The following is a 19,830-nucleotide window of genomic DNA, read 5'->3' as shown; positions in this document are numbered from 1 at the left end:
TTTGTCGAGCTATTAATCAACCGGGAAATTATATAAAAAAGTATTTAAAGTAATTATTAAAAGTATTTAAAGGGAGGAGTTGTAAAGGAAGTATTAACCAAAAAATTAAAAGAAATGTATATTTCGTTCATACCTTTAATTTAATTTAAGTTAATTTAACTTTATTTACCTTGGTAACGGTAGTAGATATAACTATCGAAACGTTGGTTCAAATTAGGTATTTTTATTTAAAAAGTAGGTCTTCTCGTTGTTTTTATCGTTTTTAGTTTTAATATTCATTTAACAAAGTTAGGTAGGATATTGAAAAAAAAACGAGCTCAGAGATTAATAGATTAAACCTCAGCTCCTAGGTATATAAAAAAATTTATTGTACCTTAAGTAAATTATTGTATTTAAAACTTATTAAACTTAAATTAAATTAAGTATAACGAAATATATCATTAAAGATTTACGTTCATATTTCTTTTAAATACGTGAATATTTTTGAGCGTGTGAGATAGTATTTTCTAAATTGATTTTTGCTATAAGTGACGTAATACCCAATAAAATAAGTAACTCATAACAGATCTTAGTAATAAAATACAGTGAAAACTATTTTTGCGTGATTACTTAATTGAATTAAGTATTTTCAATTAGGTAATCACGCAAAAGACACGAAGACTTTATCTCATTCATGGCACCCTATTTGAAATTAAGAAAAAAAATAAAATTTTTATGATTATAATACAGAAATATAGCAAATGGGGTATCATTGTTTTGTGAATATGATTTTCTATTGAAATACGTACTACCATACCAAGTGTCCCATATAAAATAAAAAAGTTAGTGTCACACAGAAAATAACTGAATGTTAAAATATCCTCTTACTAAAGATTACTTACCTTTCCAAAATTTGGGAACAGCCGCCTTATGCAGCATCGTTCATCCGCCACTTATATAAATGTAGTCTTTATTAAAATGTTTTTCACAAATAAGTCTATTTTTTAGTAAAACCTCATCCATAACATATATTTCCTTGTTTCCACAATTATTTATCCACTCAGCGAGTATTTCTGGCTTTTTTAAAGGGAACTTAAAAAAACTTATAATATTGTTTGTCCTTTTCTTTACGTTACTGCATCCACGATAAACACAAATATTCATTTTAGGTGATGACCTATTAACAAGTTTTATTTAAAAAACAAGCAAAATAAATCTGCTCAATTAAAAATAAAAAGTATTCAAAAATAATAAAGGAAATTCAATTTTAATAATCTAGGTTTGTGCGAAAACTCCTAAGCCTGTTCGTCCGCTCTCCAGGCAATGAAATGATACACGACATTTTTAAACGAGACCGGGGCGCCCTTCTTGTTGCGCCATCTATCCGCCAGCCGCTTTTAGTGGCACGATTTTGCCCGTAAGGTTGCGTATCTTCCCATATTCTCAATCAACGATAGAAGTTTGTTTTCTCTACTAGGATAGCATGACTTCAGAAATCAGGTTAAATGCATTAAACTAAGAATAAGCTCACCAAATTATTGTCTTCGTGTGTAGATCTATACATACCATATTATTCCATAGGCGATATCATCTGATTCGAAGTGATCATGCTTATTGGTCTGTGAAAACCAATTTCGTTGTCGTGACCTGTTCAATTTTAATAATTCAAAGGACCGCTATTTTAAACATTAATTTATTAAAGTAGAAATGTAAATCAGTTACATACGTATACTTTTTAACTAATTAAAACATTTTGTATAAAAATGTAAAACAAACAATTATAATTCGTGCCGCTATTACGTAATGTGCAGAGATACTACCATAGATGTAAATAGCTCCGCACTACCACAGATATAAATACCACAGATGTAAATAGTGCGGAGCTATTTACATCTGTGAAACTACTTTCGCCTTAGCGTTTTAAAAAAGAATACGCTGTCGGTACTTTATTGCACCGAGCCGTCGATAAATGCTGTCCTAGCATACGCGGTTGCCAAGAAGTGCATACATAATGTCTCTAATAATCATATAGGTCTCAACAGTAACAGTGCCCAAATTCAAGTAAGTTGATTTTTTTGCTGTTACATAAGCTTTTTAATGCCAGGCCTAAATCTAACCTAAACTAATATGCTTAAAAGATTTGATTTTATGCAGCGTATATCATATCTTGTCCAATAGAATAAATTGCGAGATTCCTATTTTTTATGTTGATTTAAGCACAATATTAAAAGTGCATTAAGAGTTCTGGCACATAATCACATTCACCTAAATTAACTCTTCAGCAGTGCAACCTTGCGGTAATTTTGTTGTCGTAGAAGTTAAAATTTCTTCATGAAGTTCTTTTTTACTTCTTTCTTTCAGCACAATTAATGTTGATCTTCTCTGCAAAAGTCTCTTCTATCTTTTTTTTAATTTAAGATCGGAAACTGAGGCACTGTTTACGTTACGTTACTGTTACGCTGTTCTGATAATAACTTGTATTGTTCAATTAGTAATCTAAGGTACATTTTTTAACATGATCAAAAAACAGCCATTAATTTTTTTTTGACAAATTATTCCTTCAAAATTTCGCATAGTAAATTATGAGGTGTGTTTGAAGCTTTGTTTTTTGACGAAATCACTAACTTCTTTTTTAAAAAGCAAGATCCTTACAACATTTATGATATAAAATTTTTGAGCTATCAGTAAAAGAACTAATTTTTCCCATATTTCCTGTCGAATGCTTCTAATATTCGGAAATTATTCACTGCACGATGCGGCCATAACATCTTTTCCTTGATTTTGGCAAATAAGACATTCCCTTAGTACGAAACATTCGGTAATTACTGGATTATCAGCACCTAACTGGTCACCACAATCTTCCAAATTTAGTTCATGACTGTTTGATGGACCGCTCTCAAAATATTTTACCTAATTAATGATGTCAATCATTTGTTATTATTAACAAAATTATAAACAAAAAATATCTTATGATTTAGGACCAACAGAAATGAATTGTTATTCGTTTATTACAGGTTTACAGCGACACGAAAAGAATATTATTCTCTCGTACTCATAAGCTTACAGTAATACTAATATATATAAATAAAAGATTTAATAAAATCCAATATAAAAATTATTTCTCGAAACGCCTTTTATAAAAATGCTCTGATATAATTTCTTAAACAATTTCCTTCAAAATAAAAAAAATACAATATTTAAATTTTAAGATGAAGTTTTTTTACAAGTTTGTGGCTCACCAATTTCCTTCCGCTACGCTCAAATCGCCAGAATATAGAAATATACACTGTTCTTCATGCACTTCACTTACCTTGTCTTAATCTGACGTTGACTGATTTAGGACCAACAGAAATTAATTGTAATTTGTTTATTACAGGTTTACAGCGACACGAAAAGAATATTATTCTCTCGTACTCATAAGCTTACAGTAATACTAATATATATAAATAAAAGATTTAATAAAATCCAAAATAAAAATTATTTCTCGAAACGCCTTTTATAAAAATGCTCTGATATAATTTCTTAAACAATTTCCTTCAAAATAAAAAAAATACAATATTTAAATTTCAAGATGATGACTTTTTACAAGTTTGTGGCTCACCAATTTCCCTTCGCTACGCTCAAATCGTCAGAATATAGAAATATACACTGTTCTTCATGCACTTCACTTACCTTGTCTTAATCTGACGCGCTAGAGTTTTTCTGATGATCGATTTTTTTTTACTAATCTGACGGACTGCTTCTAATGCACGCCTCCACTAGTGTAGTAGGGGCCATATATGGTAGGGGTACATTACAGGATACAAGGTTTCTTCCCATATGATTTTCTGACGCGCTCGAGTAACGCGCAAAATTCCCACCTGGGCTCTACTACTCTAATAAATTAGCTTGAAGATGTTAAATATGTGCGACAGTTTTGGGGGCAGCAAAATGGGCCATCACCCCATAATGGAAATGTTTCAACTTAGTTTTTAAATTAAAACTTTCCCAATTAGTGGATTGGAAACCAGCCGTGTTGCGAGCCGTGCATTGGCTTTCCAGAAACGCAAATTTTTTCACGCTAGATTATTTTTCATGGAAATATTGTTAATTGACGTCGGATGTTAAATTTAAAGAAAAATATGTTAAAGAAAAAAAGTCTTAACTAAGTTTTTATTCTTAGTAGTCAGAATGAGATTTAAAAAGTTTTAGATTTTTTTTTCCAGATTTTTTAAATAGAATTTTAATAAGCATTAAATTACGCAACTTTGCTATAATTAAATCGACTTTCCGAGATGCCAATGATTATGATCGAATATGGATTACCCTTATTTTTTCAACCCACATTTATTTCGAAAATACTAAAAATTATGCATTGGAGTTTATATCTGTTTGTTGCGTTTAATCTGTAGTTTTATCTATCGATCGCACTTCTTTAATTTATATTCATTGATAAACAATTTATTGAATAAAAATTCTAACTTAAATTACATTTTCGTAGTCAAATCTACTACCGTTCTGACGGTAAAGAAAGTTTGATTTCGTTGCTAAAATTCAAAAAGCAGCCCAGTTCATTTTATGATATTGAAATAATCGTAATTACAATAATTTTTTAAGAAACATTTCAACATCATAATGTAGCTTTGATGCAACGACATATTAACAACAGTATATTATTATTTCAGGCAATACGTAAACTAAAAAGAGAAGTTTCAAGACTAAATGAACCATTGTCTAGCAGTCAATCATTCACAGGTGCATCTTCGATAGCAAGTACCCAAATAGGACCTTCATGTTTTAGCGTATTAACTCCCGCTTCAAATGAAGTCAGCATAATACCTGGCATTTTAATTTATCCAAAAAATGGAAAACAAGTAAAAAGATATGCAATAAATGATGATACTTCGGAAGTTATTGACAGTGCAGCAAATATTTTAAATCAAAATGACATAGATACAATTATGAAAACTGCTGAAGAACAGCCTAAATTTCTGGTATGTTTTGATAACGTCTTTATAGATTAAAGATGTTAATTTTATTTTAATAAGTAACTATGAGATCATAAGAGGATTGCTCTAAATTCTGTTGATTTTTTTTGCTAATTCTATATTTCATCTCTCAACCTCTTGTTGACCTTAGTTTTGTTTTTGTCTTCTTTTTTATTTACCCATCTTGTTTATTTATTATTTTAGTATGAAGTGCCTGTCAGTTAGTTATCAGTAATCTTGTTACTATTATGATTGTTGTTCCTGCTTATGTCTAATTATATCATGTAAGGTGACATTTTTCATTCTATTTCTACCGCTGTTTGGTCAGGGCTATTCAATGTTTATTAACTTAAAGGTACTTAACTTCTTGGACAAATTGTAGATCTCTGACTTTTCTACTTTTCTTCTATAAAACAAATTACAGTTTTCTTAGATTTTGTACTGTTGGCGCACTTATCGGAGTGCATCACGATTTTCAATGCCTCTTGCATTTTTGTTGGTACGAGAATAGTTGGTTAATAACAGTTATTTCCTATTTATTTTCTTCATTTTTTACTATTGATAAAAGAGTAATCGGTCTAAAAGCTTTAAACTTAAATTTATTACAAAACTTTGATTTTTAGATCGTTGAAAATAAACAAAATGTACATTGCAAATCAAGTAAATGTAATGATGAAATTGATAAAATGGTCGGGAATCTTAAAGATTTTAATCATAACTCCGGACAAACCATAAATAAAGATGAAATTCGAGCACAAGTGAATTTCGGTACTCCATCTATTCAAGTGTCAGAACCAGTCGTTACATCTGAAGCTCCTGGTCAGTCTAAACATGTAGAGCAGCAACTTAATAAAAATATTCAAGAAAAAATATCCCCGAAGACGGAACTTACCAAGGAAAAGCTTAAGAAGCTTAAAAAAGATCTTATGATCGTAAAAGAGATTCAGAATATATTTAATAATATAGCTAATGCTAGAAAAAGAAAACGAAAAAAGAAATCTCTAGACAATACTAATCTTGTAGATAAAGTGGCATTTGCTCACAAAATTAATAGGTACAATAAAGAGTTAAGTGGTTTAATAAAGACAAGATTTTGGCAAAAAAATAAAAAGGGCGTTAGTAAAAGTACAAAAAAAGTACATTCAGAAGGTGAAAAGTCCTTCCGTTTTTTAGAGATCATTTAGCAAAATTTCCAGTAGAAAATAATATTAAGGAAGATAGTCGGTATAAGCCAAAAATACAATACAATAATAAGGATAATCAGTTTAGAAATAAGAAACGGAATAATCAGGATGATAGTGAAGATATACCAATTTATTTAAAGAAAAGACAAGGAGACTATATTGAGTGTAAGTAATTTTTATTCATATTATTACCTCTTTAATGTGTTAAATTGTAATGATTTTAAACTTATTAATTAAATATTTTAGTTTATTAATAAATTATAAAGATGTATAGGTCTGACTAACTCAGGACTTGAGTGCGGGAATCCATGTGCTAACTTGCAATAAAAATATCAAAATTTAAAAATACAATTAATATTATATATTTTTTTAATAATACGTTCTAGTAGGAACCATGGAAATTACTGTCACGTGGTATTTATTTCCTCATGAATGCCAAAAGTTTTTTTCTTAATTAAGACTAAGTTTACCAAGAATTTTATTAAAATTATCGTTCTATAGAATTTTTATAGATATGTTTTTTACAGAAACGTGTCTTTCTTTTGACCATATCAATTAGTGATACAGGTTAAATAAATACCATTTCTTTTGATCACACAACCGGATTTTTTCCCAAAGCTCGTCGTTCTAAAGTAGCTCTTAGAGCTAAAGTAGTAGATTTAATGTAGCTCTAAAAACATAAAAATCAATATGCATATGTTGCCGTAATAATAATTTTTTTTCTTAAAATTGAATAAATTAAAAAAAAACATGGTGAATGAATAAATAACTAGCTCCTCATTTATATGACCATTTCTATTTTCATCTTATAATATTCAATGACAATAATATTTTTAAACTTCGTGTGAGCCCCTATACACGGTTAACGAAATGGGATTATTGCAACAGTGTGCTACTTTTTCGTGAGGCTAAAGATATATATGTAGTTACCTAGTAGTTTTTCATTTTTGGTTAACTGGTTATTTGAAATGCCAAAACATCCTTAAAAAATAATAAAAATAAAGTCTAAATTTAGTCACATAAGTCTTATTCTTGGCTTAGCAATATCAGCATTACAAATACAGTTGGTCATCATGGACAATTAAATTAATGTAACCAAAAATTCTTTCAAAACAACAAAACATAGATCCTAAATAATGTACAAATAAACGAAATTATAGGAACTACAAACACAAGAAATAAATGCAAGAGATTAGGAAATATGATTATTTATAAATGAATATTATGTAAGAAATGAGAATGCAGTACACAAAATAAAGTTGTTTTTGTTTACTATTTACTATTTATAATCAATATGGTTTAACTAAAACGTTTACACGAATATCGCGTATATCCCATGCGTGCAATCGTTGAAACCGAATCGTGTATACCCGCACTAATTCTAGTCTTTCATGTTCTAAGATAGGAAGATAAGTTCTCTTGACTCTGATAGGAAGCTAAACTTGTTTAACATTAATCCTGAGCAGGCAAAACCTTTAAAAATAAATATAAATATAGCAAATAAATTAATTTGTATGGCAATCGATACAGGCTCTCCTATTTCAGTAATTTCAGAAGTAAATCATAAGAAAATATTTAAAAAAATTTCTATTAAAAAATCTACTTTAAATCTTATGCAGGTACTTTGTAAAGAAAAAGTTGATGTAACTTATGATGAAATAAAAATAGAATAAGCTTTGCCAAATATGCTGGTACACTATACATCTTTAATATAATTCACCAGCAACTTTGGCTCATGACGTAAGTTCATATGCATTAGGGACTGTTATTTCTCATAGTTACCCTTCTGGTGACAACCACTTATGCTTCGCGGACTCTCTCTGACGCCGAAAAGTCAATTAGATCAAGAGTTAGATATATAATAATTCGTTTAAAAAAAATTTATGATTACCTTTATGGTAGATTCTTTACATTACTGAGACAATAAAGCATTGGTGAATACTTTCGTAGCAAATAAGACATATCTATACAGTGTGTTACAAAATTTGGTGCAGATATTTTCAGAGCGCATTGTTGGAGTTAAAACAAGAGTTTTTTTTCTATAAACATGTATCGTAAAATGCTTCCCCTCGGAGCTACAGCCCGTGCAAATTGCCTGAAGAAAATCAATTACTTGAACCGTAGCTACAATTAAGCATCAATTCTTCGGAAAATTTGCATATCCTCGTTTTTTTGGGTGCTCTTTTTATTTTCCGTTCCAAAAATAATGTAAATCCAATTATAGGGGAGAATTCAGGGGAGCTTACCCTTCTGATGGCCTGTATCTTGTATTTCACATAAGAAATTTAAAAATCAACTAACACCATCTGGTTACCCATGAAAAAAATATAAAATTTTTATCTCTTGTATTTTTTTGACATAAGTAAGCGTTTTTCAAGAAATCGCTGATAAATTAAAGGGGAACATTATTAAACCTGATTAAACTATTAAATTAGATAAAACAAAAACTAGTTTTTAAAGGTTCAAAGAGCCCTAGCTTCAAAGAATCTAAATGTCTATTATAGACGGTTTAATAATTTGGGATTTAATGTTACAAGATATATAGAAATAAGCAGCTTTTTTTCTATGGCTTTAAAAGAAGTGTGTTCCGTCGTTGCATAAATAATAATCCTTAAGCGTACGATCTCCTTTATTGTAAGCGCTCAGCGCGCCCTCTTTACTAATGTAGAACCCCTCTCTTTCACATCACATCACAATTCGGTCCTAAGTACAGCTATTAAGGTAAATTCTAAGCTGTCTACATATCCATTTATAATCTTTTTCAATAAAATAAATCGAAAAAAAAAATATACACGTCACCACATGTAAGCAAAGCGTCTACCGGAAAAAATCCCATTCTTGTTGCCAAGCGCCAAGGCCGCCTTTGTCGCCAAGTACATAAGGACGATTTTGGCTTGCCATAGCCGCGGCGTCCGTAAGCAGATTGAAGAAGTCATCATTGGTTTGATTGGCTAGACTGATCGAACGTGTATGTGAATGTGAACGAATATGGGCGCCTACGTCACATAGGGAGCACCAGAGAAAAACAAACCACTTTGGTGGTTTGTTTTTCTCTGGGAGCATAGTGGATCAAGCCGAGAACATCGAACGAACATCGCGCGACGGTGGAATTCTTGTTAAGCCGTACATACACTATCGGATATTAAGTTTTTTATCTGTTTGGTAAATTATACCACTCCAAAAATCCTCAGATGAAATACAGAGCCCTGGGTCTAAAGTTTTATCTATCACCAACAGAGCCTCATCAGCTGAAACTCAATGTATTTTATTACCCACAGCTTGTGTTTTGGTTCAGGATAAGCATGGTAATCCTCACATGTGCAGTGCCTTGCTTGACAGTGGTTCCCAATTGAATTTTATTTCAAAATCCCTATTTAAACAACTTGGACTTACTTCCTTGAACCTAAAACATTCAGTTGAAGGTTTTGGAAATAGTGTGACTAACATTTATAAAAGTACCAACATCAACATAAAATCCAGCATAAATGCATTTTAAATGGAAAATATTGGATGTCTTATCATCGACAAAATTACAAAAAATCTGTCAGATCTCCTTCAAGGTATTAAATTTACAAATACCCAAGAATATTAACCTTGCAGATGAGTATTTCAATCAAAATGGTTCCATTGATTTTCTAATAGGAGCGTCAATTTTTTGGAATTTGTTAAGAGTGGGACAAATAAAAATACAAGGTAATAATGCTGTTCTCTAAAAAACCAAATAGGTTGGATAATATCATTGTTAATCAATTCATTTATAATTAAACATTTTATAATCTGAAGAAAAAACTCATTGGTAATTCTCTCCTTAAAATTAAATATACTGACTTTATCAAAGAGTATATTGACCTCAATTATATGTCTCTCGTGCCTTATTAATTAAATTATGCCAATAACGACTTTTACCTTCCACACCATGCCGTCTTTAAGGAGTCAAGCGCGACAACCAAATTTCGTGTCGTGTTTGATTTCGTGTTGATATCGAAAAAACGTACCAATCTGTCCTGATTCAGGAAAACCAAAGATATTTAAAAAAAATTCTCTGGCGTTTTGCCCCTCTGAACCATTACCAGAATATCAACTTAACACTGTAACCTTCGGCACAGCTCGTGCAGCATACTTAGCAATTCGTTGTTTGCAGAAGGTAGCTATAGAAAATCAAGCTCAATTTCCTCATGCATGTGATAAAATTTTGTCATCATTTTACGTGGATGACAGGCTTTGTGGCTCAGACACTGTAAAAGAGTGTAAAACTCTTATAAAGGAAGTTGATCAAAATCTGCGGGTTTCAACTTAAGAAAATGGGTTGCCAGTGACAATCAAATCCTTGACCATATTTCAAATTCGGTCTCAGGTCAAAAGATTCTCGTAGAAGACGACAATACTATAACTCTTCGAATAACGTGGGATTCTAAAGGAGATAATGTTCAATATACCATTTCACTTCCTGACATCAATCCAGTAACTAAAAGATCTATTTTAGCAATCACTGCCCAGATTTTTAATCCAATGGCTCAACTTGTCGGTTCAACCATTATAAAGGCTAAGATCATCTTACAAAAGTTATGGCAACTAGGTCTAGGTTGAGATGAAAGCATTCCAATGGATCTACATTATACATGGAGAAGCTTTTGTGAGCAAATTAGCTATAATTAAAATTAATTAATAATATTGGCTAAAATTAAAATTCCCAGATTGCTTCTATGCACGAACTATGACTCAGTGGAATTTCACGGATTTAGTGACGCCTCACAAAAGGCTTATGGTGCTTGTTATCTTGAGTCCTCCAACAATTTAGGTGATATCATAGTCCGTCTCATATGCGTCCAGACTAGCACCTCTGAAAACTCCATCATTATCGCGTCTGGAGTTATGTAAAGTATTGCTTCTTACCAGGTTATCTTGTAAAGTACTAGAGTCAATAAAGCACATAAACCTTACATATTCATATTTCTGGACAGATTCTAGTATAGTTCTTTGATGGCTAGCCCTAAAAACTAATCAATTAAACACGTTTGTCGCTAATAGGATATCAGAAATTAAACAAACAACCTCTGCCAATCAGTGGTGACATGTACCATCTCAATATAATCCTTCTGATGTAATTTCCAGTAGCATGGATCACTAAACAAACTAAAAGAATGCAAACTTTGGTGGTTTGGTCCCGATTATTTAAAATGCGATAAGCAGGAATGCCCTAATTTATCCTCTAAGCCAACAACTATTATTCCAGAACTTAAAGAAAAATGTCAAACGGTTTTAACTGTATCCAAACATGTTACTTTCATTGATAATTTTTGATCATTCTCTAGACTTCAGAGAACGACAGGATTTTGTTTAAGATTTATCGATAATTCCAAAAGTACAGAAAAAACACTCGTTTCTCGGATCCATTGTAGAAAATAGAGCTTAATAATGCAACCTTTTTACTATGTAGAATGATCCAAAATCATTACTTTTTTGACGAAATAAAAAATATTAAAACATCAAACTCGAAACGAAAAAGCAAACTATCTCGTATCAACACTTTCATTGACCCTGAAGATGTAATGAGAGTCGGAAGTCGTTTAAAGTATTCAGAATTGAATTTTAATGGCAAACATCCTATTTCAGTACCCAGTAACTCCTATTTCACAACCTTAATTGTTCTGTATGAGCATTTGCGGCTCTTACATGCAGGTGCTCAAACAACTTCATCTGCAATACGGACAAATTTTTGGCGTATTAATGGTGTCATATTGTGCAAAAGGTCATTCGCAAATGCGTAACGTGTTTCCGATCTAATCCCACACCCCTGCAAAATAAAATGGGAGAGTTACCATAATATAGAGTGACCCCACAAAGACTTTCTTTTTTCGCCACTGGTGTGGACTTTGCATATATTTTTGTATGCTTTACAACGAAAGCAGCACATTTTGAACTAGCTGCTGATTTGTCTCTGAGTCATTCCTTAACTGCTTCAAAAGATTTATCTCTCGAAGAGGCATTTGCATTAACTTTGTGGGCGCTGAACCAACACCCACTCAAAGACAAGGCCTTAGTGCTTGGCGCGTGACGTCATCGATGTGGGCCACCGATTTTTAAAAACCAAGGGATTTCATATGCTAATATCTCAATATTTGGCTTATTTTAAAAAATGCTAGGAATAGAATAGAGTTCAGGAAACATTCAAAGGTATGTTTTAGTTCTGGTTGAATGTCAGGTTAAATATTATGGTGTATTATTTAATGCAGAGTCCCAACTCCCCTACATCTGCACCAAAATTCAACATTTGTATTTAGGTATTTATAATAATTTTTTTATACCATCAAGTAGTAAAAAATGTTATTATATACACATAAATACATATATTGACTTTAAAAGCTTAAAAAGCTTATCATATTCCAGTTCATGTAATTTTTTAATTGCAGAAAAAGAAGCACATTTTTTTCTTCGAAGTGTCAAAATCAGGAAAATTTAATTTTTGGTCTGGTTTAGAGTTAAGCCAATTATTAAATACACATTTAAGTAAGTGAACTGTGTCAAATAGGTAAAATAAAATGGTCTCTGATTATCTATGGAATGAGGATAAACAATGCTTATTTGGTCTGCAGTTGAAAAATGACTCATGGCTTTCCCGTTAATGGCATTATTATCACTTATAACACAAAAAACTATGTACCCATCCAATCTCCTCTAAATTTTCAATAATTGTCTTAATAAAATTATGAAGTATGTCTGATGTAATTTTGGAGATGGGAGCTATGTGAACTACTTCCTTAAAGCTGGAACACACACTGGTAATCATAAAAGTAAATGCCGAGGAAGCTAGAGACTTATTATTGACATGTTCCAGTGATATTACCACTTTTATAGTCCATGTAAGGGTCAATATGAATTTCATCAAAAAGTAGTGTCACAAATCTCTCATGATCCTTTAGTAAACTAAACACATTTCGGGCATAAGTTAAAAACACTTTTTTTTCATCTATGTGGGGATCGGTCATGTGTTTGTTACAAATACCCATTATAGTTTGACGATGTGGTAAAATTAGGGATCCATAATCTCTTAAATACTTGTACGCATGAGGACTAATAGTATAGATTATAGAAGTCAAAATTATTGTACTACATACTTGAATATCTGTACATTTCCTTTGCAGTTGTAATCAAAGCTAATTGGTCACAAATAAAATCTAAAGCATGCACTATTTTGTTCTCTTCAATGTTTTTAAAACTTTTTAGTATGTTTGACACAAAATCGAACACACGTTTTATTTTATTTATGTCATTTGATGGTTTGACATGATCGAGAATAGTATTGCCAAGGGTATTGGTAGCAGTCTCGGTAGCAGTATTTGGATTTAAGTCACATTCAGGGTTGTCATTATTGGTAACATTTTCCTCCAAAGGCAGGGTAATAATAGTAAGGTCTATTGCTTCAAGTATTGCATATAAATCATCTAAACTATGGGAAGTATATGGAGTTTTAAATTTTGCTGTTAAAACACAAACTGGCTTGCTATATAAAAAAGTTTCAACATTTAAATTAAAATTAAAAACAATTGCCCAATTAATGCATGGACCAGGTGTGTATTCAATTTTAAAAATTGTTAGCTTCTTGCTGTCTTGAGACTCACTGTGAGCAGTAAACCAATCTTTCGGTAGTTTAAAAGCAGAAAATTTTTCAATAAACTCTTCAAAACTGTCAAAATGATTTTGTTTCTCATGCTCGCCAAAGTCAATTTTGCTTAATTCAAGGGCTTTGCTAACTTCAACTCGTCAATATTTTTAAACCTTTCATCTTTACTTGGCTTTACCCATTTTCGCCTTAGATTTATATCCTTAGGAAAACCGAAGACATGCACTTTAGGTCCGTTTTTATAGTTTCCGTTACAACCCGGAACACAACACTTTTGAGGCATATTTACACTCTGGTATTAACTACAAGCCGAACTAGGAGAAAAACATTAAATTAAACACGAACTAAAGTATTAAAGTCTGATATAAACAAATAAATCCGCGGCGCGCCGGAGAACCGGTTTTTCCGAGGATTTTTCTAGTCCGAAAATACGATTTTGCGATTTAAAAGTACACGAAGACTTTACATAAACGTAACATACACATTTCGCGGAAATAAACAGTTCCAATTTTAGAAAAAAACACAAAATGAGCTAAGGTTTACTGCGGATCTCGTCAGAAATACCGGCAACCACAGAACATAAATATAAACAACATAACCTCTCGTTTCATCAGGTGGCACAACTAGTAGATGCGCAGTTGTCAGATTTATATAGAAAGAACTCCTATTGGCAAGTAACAAGGTATTAAGTAGATAAATGATAAAATTTGAAAAAATGGAAGTTTAAATTATAAAAAGAGAAATAAGGATGCACTCTTTTTTTTAACTAAGTTGTAAAGTAAGATGAGTTAAAGATATAGATTTAATTATTTTAAGATAGTAATAGAGCATCCTAACGTTCACGTCAATCTGCAAAATCTGGCAGCGTTGCAGGCAGCCTTCGGCGGACGAACAACTGCAGCGTCAACAGCTGAATTCACCCGAAAAGCAACCCGAAGTGCATGGCCCAAACGCGTGACGTCACGAGCAAAATTTTTTGGAGCGCTTTGTCCTTTTGTAGAGGTGTTATTGGCTGAACGCGACTGAAAGAGAACCATTAAAGAATTATCTTGTGGTGATAATTTCAAAGAATTTCTAGATAGTAATCAAATCAAATGAAATTTTACACCACCATATGGGCCGAATTTATAATATACAATAAACCAAGAAAATGCTCATTTTCTCTTTACAGTGCTGAATCATTCACCGTCTTTACCATCCCCACTAAATGCAAAATATACCGGTGACACAGAAAAGAGGGAACACTTAATAACTTTTTTACTTTTCAAGATAAACAAATGAAATTTGGCATATCGACATAATAGTTATAAGAGCATCTTTTTCCATCATTCCTGGTTTAACAGGAAATGACACTAACTTTCTTATTTTAAATGGGACACTTGGTATATTATTACGTATTTCGATAGAAAATAATATTCTGAAAACAAAGGTACTCTATTTGATTATGTATATATTTATTATATATATTTTAAATACTTTTTGTTTTATGCTCATAGAAAAAAAAATATTTTTTTTTAATTTTAAAATAGGGTGCCATGAATGCGTTGAAAGTTTTAATTTTTAATCAAGTTATTACAAAAAAATAGTTTTCATTACATTTTATGACTTAAATCTTTTATAACATAACATAGGTACACACAAAAGGTAAATAAACAGAAAAAATATGAGGTTTATAAATTATTTAAATACAAAACTTTTTACATATATTGTAACAAACAAAATGTTACAAAACGAACAATTGTTACAAAACGACCACACAGTACGTATGCGCGGAATTATAGTGTACGGCATATCAACTTTTTCTTCATTGCTAAACATTTCAAATGTTAGCAAATTTATTTAAATAACAAATAATAATTGCGCTTAACAAGATGTCATGTATTATGTCAATAATTGTAAAATAATGAACAATGGGTCAAAACGCAGTCTGTTCAAAAAATCAAAACCTTCTATGCTATTTTTATTTATTAAATGCGTTTACTTATGTGACTTAGTTTTTTCTCCTTATGGGCTTATTTATCAACCGATTTAAAAGATAATCATATCAAATTATTGGGAAAAAGAAACCGCATTTCAAAAGTGGTTGTTCCCAATAATGTGCTATTTAAAAAAATAAAGTAAATGCCAAAATTAATGGTTTGGACAGTTTAAATAGGCGTGTAAAAGATTTAAGTCATAAAATGCAATGAAAACTATTTTTGCGTGATAACTTGATTAAAAATTAAAACTTTCAACGCATTCATGGCACCCTATTTTAAAATTTAAAAAAAAAAAAATTTCTATGAGTATGAAACAAAAAGTAGCAAACAGAGTACCCTTGTTTTCAGAATATTATTTTTTATCGAAAAACGTAATAATATACCAAGTGTCCCATTTAAAATAGGAAAGTTAGTGTCATTTCCTGTTAAACCAGAAGTGATGGAAAACAATAGAATATGTCAAAAGATGCTCTTATATATATTCTCTCGATGTACCAAATTTTATTTGTTTATCTTGAAAAGTAACAAGTTTTTTCTGTCTCACCCGGTAAATATAGAGAAAAAACTAACTAAGTTGCTGAATGTCAATTTACATAATTTCAATTTAAATATCGTATAAACAATTTATAATTAATCCACATCTACACATTACACAGAAAATCTTTGATTTTCTTTCTAGGGCACAAATTATGTTGAAGCTTTAATTATGTAAAAGTAAACTTTAAATCTTCCTAAAAGTTGGTGGTAAATCTTCAGCCAAATTTTCTTCTAATGCAGCATGTTTATAAAAATCTAAAATTGATGCCTTTAATTGGTTTAAGTGACGTCTATATTTTAGCTTCTTCGGTGTTTTTATACCGAGTGATACAGAAAAAAGGAAACACTCAATAACTTTTTTACTTTTTAAGGTAAACAAATGAAATTTGGTATATTGATAGAATAGTTATAAGAGCATCTTTTTACATATTCTATTGTCTTCCATCAGTTCCGATTTAACAGGCAGTGACACTAACTTTCTTATTTTATATGGTACATTTGGTATATTATTACGTATTTCGATAAAAAATAAGATTCTGAAAACAGTAATACTGTATTTTCTACTTGTTTTATACTCATAGAAAAAATAATTTTTTAAAATTTTAAAATAGGGTGCCATGAATGCGTTTAAAGTTTTAATTTTTAATCAAGTAATCACGGAAAAATAATTTTCATGGCGTTTTATACCTTAAATCTTTTACACCCCTATTTAAACTGTCTAAACCATTAATTTTGGCATTTACTTAACAAATAATAATTTCGCTTAACAAGATGTCATGTATTGTGTCAATTGAAAAATAAATGAAGAACTGTTATAGTTTTTTTTTGTGAGCATAACACTTTAACTCAATGTATTCAAATTTGAAATATTTTAATATAATTTAATAAAGCTTCTTTCATTTATCAAAGTCTTAGATTAGTGGTTATAAAAGTCGAAAGCAAACATTTACTTAACAAATAATAATTGCGCTTAACAAGATGTCATGTATTGTGTCAATTGAAAAATAAATGAAGAACTGTTATAGTTTTTTTTTGTGAGCATAACACTTTAACTCAATGTATTCAAATTTGAAATATTTTAATATAATTTAATAAAGCTTCTTTCATTTATCAAAGTCTTAGATTAGTGGTTATAAAAGTCGAAAGCAAACAGGGTTTGGGCTTATAAGAAAGGGTAATCTCCATAGAAAAATCAACCATAATTTTATAGGTTTCAATAATTATAAAATGTTGATCAGTTTAGAAAATAACCAATTTATTGCAAATGTATTTAAATGGCAAATAAATGTATAAATATACCAGAACAGAAAATAGACATTAATGGATAGATATATGTATATTTTGTTTTATAGCAGTAACTACTTGTTAGGAATCAAGTTCATATTAAAGCATAATCTTGACTAGGTCGATATTGTTGGTACCTTGATCTTGCATTGTGAGGTTGTACAGGTTACGAGTTGTGAGGTATTTCTTTCGGTTGCCTTGGCCAATGCCGATCTGAAAATTAGAATGAGACTTAATGACTATTATGTGTGATGTCTGCAATAGTCAGTTGAGCAGAATTTGCTGCTCTTTCTTTTCACCTAATTTTATTGTAGGAAAAATGTAGTGAATCTTCATTTCAATAAAATAGTTAAAAAAAACTCTTTCAAGTTTTATTGTCGCTGGTATATACTTACAGTAGTACTTATTTCAGGAAATTGTCTTTATTTTCAGTAAGATTCCAATGTTGACAGATGACTTGGTAAACATGGTAAAATCTGGAGGGGATCCATTTCGACAGATTTGGGTTAATGGGTCATTTTTCAGCTGAGAGTTGAAGACTTCAGCTGGTTTCGCTTTGAGCGGATTTACAAAGGAAATACCTTATCTACGTCTAATTTTTTTTTTGTGAGTTAAATAAAGTTTTGCCGAGGGCAGCTTTAAAGAAACAGACTAAAGAGTTTTTAAGGTTTTCTGTGTTATTTTGTCATAAAAATTCCAAAGAAAGGCTACATTCCAACCGAGGTAAGTTGCACATGGCACATGGTCAACTTATTCTTATAATTTTTCTTATAGCTCATTTAATATTTGCATTTATTTTATTTTAATTTAAAGTTTATAAAAGCATCCAACTTTTTAAAGTGAAATTTTAATAAAAAATTATTTTGCTCACCTTAGAAATTCCTCGGTTCAGTTTCTCACATGTAGTTTCATTTTTAGGTATTTTTCTCTTTCTTCTTCTTTTCCTATTTGTCCCCTTATAAGTACCACTTGGACTTCTTCATCTATTTGTTCAATTCATCACTGATATTGTGAAGGATTTGATGGTCTGAGCCCCATCGAACACACTTGAGCTTCTTCTGGATATCTTGAAATTCATCACAGAGTGTAGTACTGGCTGAATCACTTTGTCCAACTACCACAGCAGACACTGTCCTTCCTGAGACACACCAGATAAGCCCCATGGCCGTCTAGTCGTCAACCACGACAAGAACAAGGACCACAGGTATCACAGAGTAATAGCCATTTAGAAGTGTAAAACAAAGGCCACACACATTATTTTCGCCATAATTAGTACTAATTGAATAATTTATCGCATATATATTTACTGGTTTACTTTAATTTTTGAGGCACCTTGTTGCTATAATCTTTGTTGGGAACTGAGTATATACGTATATGCGAGGTATAGTATAAGTTGTACCATATTTATTTAACCATAAACCGCCGGTTGTTATTTAATTTATCTTTTATAAATTGCTTTTATAAACTCTAGTGAATTTTAAAACTTATAAATTTCATTTGATAATACCCAATACCCACAGAACACAAATATATAGCCATTTCTTTATTTAGCCAATACCCATTTCTTTATTTAGCATTTGACACATTCACATATTTTGTAACTTTGATAATTAGAGGTTAGGTTATTTGTCAATATACTAAAGCCGAATTTACGGATTACTTTTAAATACTTCCTTTTGCGGACCTAAATTAGGTGTGGTTTAAACTATCTAGAGATATTTCCTGCTTTCGGTTCGGGGTCACATTCAGAGCCATATTAAGGTAAGATTTTAAGAGTATCACTGCACGAGGGTAGTAAAGCAGGTGGCGCTTATAAATACATATTTAGTAAAGTTTACCCACACCACTCTCTTGGGCTAGCTGGAGGCAATTTTAAACCCCGGATACCCCTATTTTGCCAGAAGCCACCCTTAATTTAATCAAATAATTTAATAATAACCATCAACAATCATTCAAAAAAAAATTTTTTCTCTAATAGAACGCGTGAAAAGGCAGCCTATTTAAGAAATCAAGGCTTTCTAAGTTATTTTTATTCACTAAATGTGTTTATTTATGTAACTTAGTTTTTTTCTTCTTATGGGCTTATTTATCAACGGATTAAAAAAAATCATATCAAATTATTGGGAGAAAGGAATTGCATTTCAAAAGTGGTTGTTCCCAATAATGTGCTACTTAAACAAATAATGTAAATGATAAACTTAATGATTTGGATATTTTAAATAGGCGTGTAAAAGATTTAAGTCATAAAATGTAATGAATAGAAACGTATCATCCATTTT

At 30.9% G+C, this 19,830-nt stretch overlaps 1 protein-coding gene across 1 annotated transcript in view; it reads left to right on the top strand.

Annotated features, from left to right (window-relative positions):
* Window positions 1-6,129: 6,129 nt before the first annotated feature.
* LOC126735620 (uncharacterized) overlaps window positions 6,130-19,830 on the top strand; it is a 113,745-nt gene continuing 100,044 nt past the window's right edge. Inside the window, exon 1 of the mRNA XM_050439677.1 lies at window positions 6,130-6,295. The gene's annotated coding sequence lies outside the window, so the exon portion shown is untranslated. The remainder of the gene's footprint in view (window positions 6,296-19,830) is intronic.

The sequence above is a fragment of the Anthonomus grandis genome, chromosome 4 (assembly GCF_022605725.1).
Source record: "Anthonomus grandis grandis chromosome 4, icAntGran1.3, whole genome shotgun sequence".
Classification (NCBI taxonomy): domain Eukaryota; kingdom Metazoa; phylum Arthropoda; class Insecta; order Coleoptera; family Curculionidae; genus Anthonomus; species Anthonomus grandis.
The sequence above is the reverse complement of the archived record's forward strand: the minus strand, read 5'-3'. Positions and strand labels throughout refer to the sequence as shown.